The sequence below is a fragment of the Parasteatoda tepidariorum genome, chromosome 1 (assembly GCF_982258835.1).
Source record: "Parasteatoda tepidariorum strain Cologne lab strain chromosome 1, Ptep-v5.0, whole genome shotgun sequence".
NCBI lineage: Eukaryota > Metazoa > Arthropoda > Arachnida > Araneae > Theridiidae > Parasteatoda > Parasteatoda tepidariorum.
The window spans coordinates 105,164,895-105,174,636 of NC_141755.1; the positions used below are offsets into that span (position 1 = coordinate 105,164,895).

At 30.7% G+C, this 9,742-nt stretch overlaps 1 protein-coding gene across 3 annotated transcripts in view; it reads right to left on the reverse strand.

Moving 5' to 3' along the window:
• The window catches only part of LOC107442448 (QRFP-like peptide receptor), a 32,412-nt gene extending 22,951 nt beyond the window's left edge, over positions 1-9,461 (reverse strand). For 2 of the 3 annotated variants that reach the window (XM_043053875.3, XM_016056022.4), the window contains exon 1: positions 9,330-9,461. The gene's annotated coding sequence lies outside the window, so the exon portion shown is untranslated. The remainder of the gene's footprint in view (positions 1-9,329) is intronic. The other variant, XM_071179375.2, reaches the window with a different exon arrangement.
• Between the last annotated feature and the right edge of the window lie 281 nt (positions 9,462-9,742).

A 9,742-nucleotide genomic window follows, 5' to 3' on the forward strand; every position in this document is an offset into this window, starting at 1 on the left:
AAAATTAGCTTCATATTTTAATAATTTAATTAAAATTGTTTTTTTTTTAAAAAATGAATCCTTCTTATTGCATTTGATTTTATTAAAAAAAATGAATGTTTGTGTTATACTCCCCCTTCGGGAATTCCTTAAACTTAATGAGAAATTATAATAATTAAAAAAAAAATTTAATTGCTTTCTGAGCCTTTAATATTCTCGAAAATTCAAAACTGTTTACAAATGAAAAAATTTACAAAAAATAGAACGAGAGAGAGAGCGATAGGTGTGTGTGAAAATCAATTCCATTGCCTGTTAAAAGCATAATTGCTTAGGCGTAAAAGAAAAAGGTCAAATTATTTCTTAGGTCACTTTTTAATCTTTAATTATTTCATACCTATTCTTTTTATTTTAGCCTCAGTTTAATAAAACTGAACATTATATTAAACACTTAAATAACAGTTTATAAATTATTTTAGTAAGAATAGATTCAAACTATTAATTAAATAATGCTTATATAAGAAGTACATTTTTAAAAATCCCTGTAATAAAAGATATTATGTTCAGATGTTGCTTTACTTACGGTATACGAATTTAAAAAAATACACGCACATTTATTTTAGTACATACACACGCTATCAATCAATATTGTCAAATATTGACCAGTTAAGCGTGAAATGAATCAACATTTACCCCATTACCGCAGCATTGTATATACAAAACCAAATGACGAACCTGCAAAATATGAAATGTGATAAGTTCGTACTTTTAGTTAGTATGGTTATGATTTGTTGGTATTAGATTAAAGTAATTTCTTCGTGCAACAAATAGGTTCATACTTATACTTAATAATTTTAAATTTTTTTTTTCTTTTAAAAAAAGAAATTTTAGCTAGCATCGTGTAATATTAAAATAACCATTATAATAACCTAGAGGAGATGCGTGAAGCATTGTCCGGTATTCCCTACACTGATGTTTTTTTAAGGTGAAAATCCTTACCTGGTATTCTCTACACTGTTTTTTGCCTAATCGGATATAAGAATGCCCTGTAGTAATAAATAAATTAAAATAAAATTTGTGTCATAAAAATTTGATTTATTGGTTGAAGAAAATGTTATTTTTCTCTACTTGTCAACTCAGTAAAATACAGTTTTAAAATAAAAAAGCAAAGAATAGAGGGAAAAAGAATGCTTTTGTGTTTTCTGTGAGTTATGTTTGTCAAATTATATCATGCTTTGCTTAGAGAGCATTTGCCCTTGTATGAATTGCCGCTCTAGTTCGAAAACCATTAATATGCACTAACCTGCAAATTAACCATAGGATAATCCGTGCAGAAGCAAAGGTTTTTCCCAATTTACCTAGATAATCTGCGCATAAACAGTATGGTTAAAGTTTTTCTCATTGTGTCAACTAATTTGTTAACTGTATTAATTGACTTTAGATTGGTTCTGATTCAAGCATGCTTGGGAACTAAACACTGGGAGTTTCGCGTTCGGTTGACCATCTAACCGGAACATCTTAGATGGGCACAGTAGGCCTTGGCCCTCGATGGGCTGTCGTGCCACTGAGTTTAGTTTTAGTTGGTTCTGATTGATTCTATCAACCAATGTGTTGAATGTAGTTAATTGATTTTTAGAGATCAAAAAATAAGTAACATTTTGTTAATTTAAGCCTAAAGAAAGTTGTTGTTGTTGTTCCAGCCTAGAGAACAAGAGACTAGTTGGAGAAGTGCAGATTATCTAGGTGGTTTGCAGGTTACCTTGATAATTTGAGAAATGAAACCCTTTTTTTGACACGGATCACCTTAATTAATCTGCACATTAGCAAAATAGTCTGCTGTTCTACCTCTCAGCACTAACGCATGCAATTCCTAGTGTAAAGTATCGAACAATTCTCATAAATCTCTCCAAGCATTTTATACATAACTGTAACAGTAGTGCCACCTGAAAAAATCTGTTATTGGATACTCGAAGGTTCTAATCGAAAACTTCCCGAATCTTCTTTTATGGGCGTATAGAGCAATCTATTCCTATTTTTTCTATCCGTATTTTATCCCTATCCGTATTTTATTCCCTATAAAAGAACATTCTTTATTGTTATTTAATGCGGGTGTCACAGTATTTGAGTGATGAATGATAAAAGACCAAAGTTCTAACAAAACATTATTTTTTCTACACAGTTAAACCATCATTTAATTATAGTATAAAAGTATAATTAGTCTATTCATCTGGTAATTGTGAAAATGGGAAGAATCTTTATAATTGAAGTTGCTATAAGAAACTTAATAAAACTAAAATAAAAATGATAACACCCTGAGAAACTTTTGTTCTAATGATTTCGCAACGGATTTTCGCAAACTAAGTGTCGATCATATTGGTTCAAAGGGGTGACCTCAAATATGCTAATTAATTAGTGGTACACATTAAGTTATAGAATCGGCTAAGAAAACGCACTTTTTCTGAATAAATGTATTTTTTTTATGACAGATTTGGATTTTTTGAATATCGAAATATAGAGATTAACAATGAGTGTGACTTCAGTTCACATATTTTGGTTAAGTTAAAGGCATTTAAAATCAGGAAATTAAATACTTTTCATTTCTGATGATTTTATTTTGTATTCACGTTGATTTAGTTTTTTATCGAAAGAAAATGAGAGGATTAAAGTAGTCCGTTTTAAAAAAAAAACTTTTTATTAGAAAAAGAAGCACCATTTCACTAAATTAATACAATCTAAAAATTATTAAATTCAAATTTCATTTAACGTCCCAAAATGCCTCTGCTTTCAATTGCTCTTTTATATAATTTTATTACTACTATTAAATATCGTTTACAATCGCAAATCTTATTTTTCCGTGAAAATTTAAATGCATGCATGCCTGGATTGTGCTTTGTTTCTGAACTGCAGGTAATATATGTAATATAGCGCTTCGGTGGTATAGCTGATGGAGCTCTCGATCCTGGACAAAACTACTGGCAGCAATCTGTCTTGAACTGAAAGTCTTCTCGTTGGTGTAGAGTACCAGAAACTCATGTGACATACACCCTAATTAGTAATTTTTTATTTTATAACAGTCGTTGAACAGCCGAGCCAATTTTCGGGTTTATGATTGCTAATGTTCAACTACGCAGTCTTGTAATTTTAAATCCAATCCACAAGACAACTCCTGGATTCCAAGACAACTCCAAGTATTGGGAGAAATTTGCCTTTCGTGGAGAACTTTTTTAATGGAACTTATCCGCATTTGAGTTACATGAAGAGAAAGACCACGAAACCCTCTTACGGTTAGCCTGATGACAAGGGGACTCTAACCCATGATCCATTTACCAGTGAGGATATTTCACGTCAGCACTGTGGTCGGTGCTAGTCGGATGCGGAATTCGTATCGACCAGCCATCGCTGGGATTCGAACTCGGTTCACCTCATTGGAAGGAGAACGCTCTATTTCCACAGCCATCAAGGCTGTCTAATTCCTACTTAACTGACCAAACGCATGAATCCAACTAAGACTTACATGCGAGACACTTTGTGGCTATGAAGGTGGATCAAAAATATTATAGACACCCCCTTGTGTGAATATTTCGTGAATATTCTGAAGACTCTAAACAATTGATGAAATAGAGACCTGCCTCTCTCCAAACCAAAATTTTATTTATACCTATCAAAATTGCAAACAAAAAGAGTTACAGGTAAAGGTTGAAATAACCTTGTATATCTCCATCTAAAATAAATCCCTTCATTTGCATCAGCAAGCTCTTAAAACGTTTGAAGCCCGTTATCCATGATAATCAGGTCCATATTTATTGAATAGTGAGTTGTTTAATACAAGCAACCTTGTAAGTTATCTAGTTCTAGAAATATGGAAAGCCGTAAAATGTAAATTGAGTAGCCTTATGCCGGAGACAACAAAAGAGTATATTTTCATTAGAAGAGTGTTTTGGGAATATGAGAGGGGAATACTATTGGAGAGTGAGTTTTGTTAATAAAGGAGCGTTCTTTATAAGTAGATTATTATTACTATTTAAGCAGTTCTTTTTTTTTTTTGTATAAATACTTTAACGTAAAATCATTTAGCAAAAAATGTCACATTTTATGTTGTCAAAAATATGTCCATGAAAGTTTTGGAGCAATAAAATTATTTGCCACATTTTTAAACCCTCCAGGAGAGCGTTTTTGGCTAGAAACACCATGATTTTCACTTAGACAATCAGATAATTCTGCGTAATTATATAGCGGAAATTTCATAAGCTAATAAATCACCTATTTGGAAAAAATACGAAGAAACAGTTTGATCTAAAATAACTACCCATGTGAAAAGTGAGTCTTCACATTATTTTGCCTTTCATTTCTATTACATGTTTCGTAATAAATGGTGATAGTTGCAATAAAGGCAATGAACAAAAGTTCAAAAAGGTTTTAATTTATAATTATTACTGTAAAGCTAAGCAAGCAGATTTTGTTATTTTAAATAATTTGCTTATTTTTAACATTACGCTTCGCAATTTAACGTGGTAGAAGTGTGTTTGTTTTTTTACTTTTAGCTACTGTACCTAATTGGAAAAAAAATATTAAAGGGGGAATTTATAGGAAGGTGCGGTTAATCAAATCGTAATGTATATAAGTCGAATGAAATATTAATAAATCAAAGATTTCACGGAGTAATTTTTAAAAAGATTGCATACAAACCACAAACCGTGACCAAAATATAGAAATTTGTAGTGAGTGAAATAACACCTCAGTAACAATTGCGGTGAGGGGGGGGGCGCATAAGGTTTGAGGAAGCACGATCCAAAAATACTACACTACAAGTAGGGGTGCACAACCTGCGACCCGCGGTAGCACCTGAGCGTATTAAAACAAAAAAACTATTATAATTTTTTATGCTAAAATTCACATTATAAATAACCCTTAACTAAACTCTGAATTTAATTATAGTAAGATCGTGAGTTACTTCCTTGTATTATTAAGATAAATATAATTTTAATGTTGTTATTCTGTAAGTGTATATGGTGTTCCAATTTAATACTTTTTTTCTAAATTCTGCTTTTTCATTGCGATTATTAATTCTTTATTAACTCATATTAAAATAATTTAAATTTTAATCTATAAATTAATTCAAATTAAAATAAAAGGGATGATTATAAATTCCAAAATGTCCCGAGGATAAGTAAGGGAATAGAACAAGTAATTAAAAAAACATTTTGAAAACTATCTTCATGAACTGGCAGACGATTGAGCATACCCTGACATTACAGTACATTTACAGTACACTTTTAAATTAAATGTTTCGATTGAACTCATCTTTCCATCTGTAAATATTCACCACCCACAATTTTTTCAATTTTATGTTCTCAAATGTTTTCAATTCATCATGTTATAATAATGTTTGTAATCAACCAGTACTCTCTGGATGCCCCCTAGCGGGACAGGGTTGAGTAATCAAAAATAATTCCAAAATGTCTTTTCATAGCGTTCTTGTCTCATATTATAATTTTAAAAAATTATGTTAAGTCTAAGATAGGGCGTATTTATAATTCTTGCAGGGGGGGGGCACAACTAAGTCTGTGTACGCCACTGGCGAGAGTGAAGCCAACTCGAATTGCAATGAAAAGAAAACAGCTCCGAGGGAAGGCGAGTTGAGAAGAAATTTGAGAAGGACCTGTTTTTTAAAATAAAAATTATTATGAAGAGTCTATTTATAATTTGTGAGAGGTTCATTAAGCTGATCCGAATTTCTACAAACATGAAAAATAATTTATTATTCATTCCCAAATAAATTAGCATACCCTCCAACTTATGAGGATTTTGAAAATAATTCTTTCTAGTGGTAGCGAACCAAAGAAGAAATTTTTAAAGCAAATGGATCTCTCATAAAACTTTTATCAGAACCATAAGCCATATGGCCTGCACTTTTATAAGTAATACTGGACAAGTTACACTAAAATTAATTTTTTTTAAATATTAAGACATTAATTTTGCTACCGTCTGAAAAGAAGATTTCTGAAACTACGGAAATTCCGTAGCAGTTGGAGGGTATGAATTAGTTATAACAACCAAATAAATTTCAGATATCTTTTTTCCCCCCACTTAAACTTCAACTGTTTGTATCTTGATAAACCAAAAAAGGTAGATCGTTTTGATCATTCATTTTTTCAAGATTACTCAAATTATTATTTTTTTTAAATATGCATTTTAACTTGAATAGTAATTACGACGTACTACATCTATAATTATATGTGCACACAGCCAACCAAATTGTATTGTTATCAAAATGGACATTAAAATTTTAATTACGTATTAAACAAAGGGAAAAAAAAGACTCAAATTTAAGGAATTAATACTTAATAAATTGAAAACTAAGCCCAATAAAAATGTAAAAGGTGCAGAGGAAGCAGTTATGCATGTGCTCTTAAAGTAAGTAATTCGATATATACGAAACTGAAATCGCATTTCGCAAATAACAGTGGGCGAAGAAGAAAAAAAAAGAAAAAAATAAAGCCCCTAATAACTTTTAATCTAATGATCAGATTTTCACTTTCTAGAATTCAATCTTAATTGCTTGAGGAGGTGACCTCAAATATGCTAAGTAAAATCTCAAATAGGCGAAATGAGACACAAAAACGTACATTCTCTGAATAAACATACTTTTTTTTTTGACTTTGAAATATAGCAGCAATCTGGAAAATATGGTCCCAATAGTTTGGTCAGAAGAGCACTCCAAAGTTTGGACCTCTTAATGTAAATTTTACCTTTTGCATATTTCGCCATATTCAAAAACTTTTGAAGCGAGTTAAAAAATTATTACACCCAATTGTAAAATTCGTATATCCATATAAAAATTTACTTTCAGTAAATATTTATTCTTTTTCATTAATTTATTTAGAAATTGTCGAAAAAATTTTGAATTGTAAGGCATAAAATTTTTTTGCCTCATTTTAATGAACATAATGTTTTTACACGTTGAAATACAAAATTCGAGTGAAATCGGTCCAATAGTTCCCGAGAAATTGAATTTTGAAAGAATTATATTTTTAAATTCCGATTTCTCAGGAACTATTCGACCGATTTCGCTGAAGTGTTGTATTTTGCCATGTAAGATTACATTCTTTAAAATGATGTAAAAAAATTTTACACCTAACGATTCAAAAACTTTTCGTCCATTCTTAAATAAAATAATATAAGTAATAAATATTTACTAAAAGTTAATTTTTGAACGGAATTATCTTTGGATAAACGATTTTGTAATTGAGAGTAAATTTTTTTTAATTCGCTTAAAAAATTGTCGAGAACTAGCGAAATACGCAGAAGGTTAAGTTTAGACGTTAAATTTACATTAAGGGGTCCAAACTTTGTAATGCTCTCCTGACCAAACTATTGGGACCATATTTCCCAGATTGCGGCTATCCTCGATATTTTGGGGGTAGTAAATCCGAATTGCGTCGGGGGGAAAAAGATATATTTATTAAAAAAAAAGTACGTTTTTGAATTTGATTTCGTAACTTAAAATATGCTCTGCACTTATTCATTAGCATATTTAAAGTCACTCCCTCGAGCCATTAATTTTGAGTTCCAGAACGTTAAAATCTGATTGTTAGATTAAAAGTTATTCAGAGTGATCAGTTTTTTTTCTTTTTTAACCTTCTTACCTATATGACTGAAAGCGTTTCAAATGGACACTTTAGCTGGTTTTCACAAAGACCCTGTGTCAGTTAGTACAGTGGTTCCCAACTCATTGGCCCTCAAATGGGCCATGGACACAATGACACTTGACGGTGGCTTACGCCAAGATTTTAAATCTTGGTGTCTAATGCCATTTATTTGGTCTAGTATACTAGTCGGTCTAGTGTTTGGACTACTCGTATTGAGATGTGGCCGTTATTTGTTACACAAATAAAGAGGTTGGGAAATTATGAATCTTTAGAATAATTATCAAAAAATGAAGTACGAAACGCAAATAATTATTTTAGAGTAGAGGAAGCATTGCTTTTCTAATCTGTTGAGTCAGAAAGACAGGATACAAAGCACCAAAACCAGTTTGATTGCAAGAAGTGTGGTCACTCTGGCTTTTCCAACAATCACCCTTTAACTCATCTCTGTTTTGACAAGCTATTAAATAGGTTTTGATGCCTTCTTCAACAGTGATTTGTTAGGTTTTGCTACTATTTTTCCCCTTGTTTAAAGTTTATTAACGTCCCCTAATATGACTACTCTTTTTAACATGACTTTTTTTAAATATACGTTAAGGGCGTACAATACGAAACATCTTGTATATTGTTTGCCCGCACTCTCATAGGAAATTGTTTTCTCACATGAATATTGTCCAGTATATTAATGTTGGTAATAATAAGAAATATTTCTTAATTTTTGAAAACTTTGTTACGGTAAATATAAGGTGCCTTTAAATGATGCATGATAGATACGAAATAAAAATACTTCTATGATTTCTGTACATTATTAATCTGTACAGTATCTGTACATTATTCCGTGCTGCGGTATGAACTCGCGTCCTAAAGCTGGCTTACTGCCTGCAGGAACGGTTATGATTTAAGTACAATAGTGTTTACATGTACAGTAAAGTGAGGTCCATGAATGATGGATACAAAATAGTTGGATTTCTTTTTACAATCCTAATGCGAGTTTCTCCCTACAACTAAATTTTACATCCGAAACTTACTCAGCATTCTTCATACTACGAAATAGTTTTACTACCTATTTTTGTCATTTTTAGAACTTTTTCAAATCTATTGTCATTTTTATAAAAATTCTTGCAGTATGTACCAAAACTCCCTCTTAAAACTTTAAAGAAAATCACAAAATGCGAGGAAAAAAAAATCACAGAATTTTTCAAGTAAACTAAGCATATTAAAATATATTCTCTAAATGAATAAATTACATTACCTTCACTTTTGATCATTTAATTAATATAATAAAAATTAAAACAAACTTATATATACCAACTTCATTTTTGCATAAAACTCATAAGTTACTTTAAAAATTACTACACTTACTAAAAAATTCGTATTATTTACGTTAATAGCTGCAAAAATCTTTAAATTACGTATAACGAAATTTTCTCTATTGAGTTCAAGAAAAATATCGTAAATTTAAGTGTACTGAAATGTATCTGTTGTTCATGCAAAGACCACTTTAACAAGTGCCTGTGATAGTGTGCAAATTAATTAATAAGTTTGTAATTTGAGAAATTAATAAATTTTTTGGCACTTTAACAGATTACCCAATTTTTCACTTTAACCATTCATTTAAGGAAAAGTAAAACCTTATTTTCAAATAAACAAAACTTAAATATTTAACAAAGAACAGTTTCATTTATAATAATAATAAACAATAGCTACCTTTACTTATGGCTTCCTTCTCTTACTGAATCCACTGATCAAGTGATGAGCTCCAATAATTGTCACAATTCAAAAATGCGAAGAACATTTTGTTGTAAAAATTAATTCTCCTACTCGGCGCACGATCCGCCAATCAAACAGCTAGTTTATCATTGACGTAAACTCCAGATGGCCGTTGTCATTGGACCTTTTCTTTGCAGACGATATCAGAGAGAATATTAGCTTTATCATCTTAAGAGTTCTGAGTTTTCACGTTCCAACTGTCCGAAACTTTTTTTTTCTCTTGGACATGGACAGAATAAGAAAAATGGATAAAAATGTTAAGCTCCATCAAAAATATCCCTCGTTTTATTTTCTAACTTTACTTGATACAATGATATAAAAAAATTAACCGCTAAATAATGAACATAAAT